The sequence below is a fragment of the Eulemur rufifrons genome, unplaced genomic scaffold, assembly GCF_041146395.1.
Source record: "Eulemur rufifrons isolate Redbay unplaced genomic scaffold, OSU_ERuf_1 scaffold_289, whole genome shotgun sequence".
Lineage (NCBI taxonomy): Eukaryota > Metazoa > Chordata > Mammalia > Primates > Lemuridae > Eulemur > Eulemur rufifrons.
The window spans coordinates 59,897-62,500 of record NW_027183071.1 but is presented as its reverse complement, the minus strand read 5'-3'; the positions used below and the strand labels follow the sequence as shown (position 1 = coordinate 62,500).

The 2,604-nt window shown below is 72.7% G+C and overlaps 1 pseudogene; it reads right to left on the bottom strand.

The window, feature by feature from the left end:
- Positions 1-2,284: 2,284 nt before the first annotated feature.
- Positions 2,285-2,376, bottom strand: LOC138380166 (small nucleolar RNA U13; annotated as a pseudogene).
- Between the last annotated feature and the right edge of the window lie 228 nt (positions 2,377-2,604).

Below are 2,604 nucleotides of genomic sequence, written 5' to 3'. Positions count from 1 at the left end.
GTCGCCGCCAGAGGGCGCTGCGGTTGCGGGCTCCTCGACAACCTCTCCCTCGTACCTCAATACGTGTCCGAAGGTGGGATTTTTTTTTTTTCTTTCCCCCTCCACCACCACCCCCCGCCCGCCGCCGCCTAGCCCGCCTCCGCCGCCTAGCCCGCCTCCGCCGCCTAGCCCGCCTCCGCCGCCTAGCCCGCCGCCGCCTAGCCCGCCTCCGCCGCCTAGCCCGCCGCCGCCGCCGCCTAGCCCGCCGACGCCTAGCCCGCCGCCGCCGCCGCCTAGCCCGCCGACGCCGCCGCCTAGCCCGCCGAAGCCTAGCCCGCCGACGCCTAGCCCGCCTCCGCCGCCGCCTAGCCCGCCGCCGCCTAGCCCGCCGCCGCCGCCGCCTAGCCCGCCGACGCCTAGCCCGCCGACGCCTAGCACGCCGCCGCCGCCGCCTAGCCCGCCGCCGCCTAGCCCGCCGACGCCTAGCACGCCGCCGCCGCCGCCTAGCCCGCCGACGCCTAGCCCGCCGACGCCACCGCCTAGCCCGCCGAAGCCTAGCCCGCCGACGCCTAGCACGCCGCCGCCGCCGCCTAGCCCGCCGACGCCTAGCCCGCCGACGCCTAGCACGCCGCCGCCGCCGCCTAGCCCGCCGACGCCTAGCCCGCCGACGCCACCGCCTAGCCCGCCGAAGCCTAGCCCGCCGACGCCTAGCACGCCGCCGCCGCCGCCTAGCCCGCCGACGCCTAGCCCGCCGACGCCGCCGCCTAGCCCGCCGACGCCTAGCCCGCCGACGCCTAGCCCGCCGCCGCCGCCGCCTAGCCCGCCGACGCCTAGCCCGCCGACGCCGCCGCCTAGCCCGCCGAAGCCTAGCCCGCCGACGCCTAGCCCGCCTCCGCCGCCGCCTAGCCCGCCGCCGCCTAGCCCACCTCCGCCGCCTAGACCGCCGCCTAGACCGCCGCCGCCTAGCCCGCCTCCGCCGCCTAGCCCGCCGCCGCCGCCGCCTAGCCCGCCGCCGCCTAGCCCGCCGCCGCCGCCGCCTAGCCCGCCGACGCCTAGCCCGCCGACGCCGCCGCCTAGCCCGCCGAAGCCTAGCCCGCCGACGCCTAGCCCGCCTCCGCCGCCGCCTAGCCCGCCGCCGCCGCCGCCTAGCCCGCCGACGCCTAGCCCGCCGACGCCTAGCACGCCGCCGCCGCCGCCTAGCCCGCCGACGCCTAGCCCGCCGACGCCGCCGCCTAGCCCGCCGAAGCCTAGCCCGCCGACGCCTAGCCCGCCTCCGCCGCCGCCTAGCCCGCCGACGCCTAGCCCGCCGACGCCTAGGACGCCGCCGCCGCCGCCTAGCCCGCCGACGCCTAGCCCGCCGACGCCGCCGCCTAGCCCGCCGAAGCCTAGCCCGCCGACGCCTAGCCCGCCTCCGCCGCCGCCTAGCCCGCCGCCGCCTAGCCCGCCTCCGCCGCCTAGACCGCCGCCTAGACCGCCGCCGCCTAGCCCGCCTCCGCCGCCTAGCCCGCCGCCGCCGCCGCCTAGCCCCCCTCCTCCTCCTCCTCCTCCTCCTCCTCCTCCTCCTCCTCCTCCTCCTCCTCGTCCTCCGCCGGTTTCGTGCCGGGATCCCATGGTCCTTGGGGTTGACCAGATGTCCCGTCGCACTTAGTCTCTGCGGGGCTGGCCCTATCGATGCTATGGAGGGGGATCACCGCCAGGGGGCGCTGCGGTTGCGGGCTTCTCGACTCCCTCTCCTTCCCCACCCCTCCGCTCGCCCGCTCCTCCTTTCTTTACTCCCTATCGCCCCGCCCCCTTTTTTCTCCACACACACGCAATTATCACGCTCACGAACTATCCCGGGACCTGGCGTGACTTTCATCGCAATCTCCCCCCCCCCCCCGGACACACACACATAGAGACACACCCTCCCGGCAGGGAGCACCCTGAGTGGTCGTGCAGATGTCGCTGCTGCATGCGGCCTCCGCATGGGTTCGCTGGTTGACCAGATGTCTGGTCCTTGGGTGGTTGACCGGATGTCTGGTCTGTGGTTGTCATCCTGACAGGGAGGCTTTGGGACGGATTTGGTCTCTCTGGCCTCGCTGCCCCTAGGGGTCACCCTGCGATCGGTATTCTTCTCGCGTGGGGCGAGGGGGCGCTCCGGAGCATTCCTCTCCTCTCGGAGTTTCTGTCTGCAGTCTCTCGACTTGCTCTCACTCCCCTACCCTGCTGTGTGACTTTCTTTTTGGTCCTTTCATTTTATCTATTCTCTCTTTGCCTTTTCCTGCCCGCCTTTCCGCTCCCCCCCCCCCCCGGATTCATGGTTTCACGTCACGCGGGTGACGTGCCGACACACCAGGAGGCCCTTCTCACACGTGCGCGTGAACACGCAATCAACACGTTTATGAACTAGAAAGGGATCTGGTGTGACTTTGCTATTATTTCCCCTCCCCTCCTCCCCGCGCTGAGAATGAGTTTCCCCGGGCTCGTGTGCCCGCCTGGGAATCGGCTGCAGACGCCATGGCCCCGGGTCGACCACATGTTGCCCTGGGGTCCACCAGATGTCTCTGGCGAATTGGGGCCCTAGGGTGCTTGTGACGGTGTGGTCACTAGGTGTCGCTCTGGGCTCAGTATTCTTCCTTCTCGCTG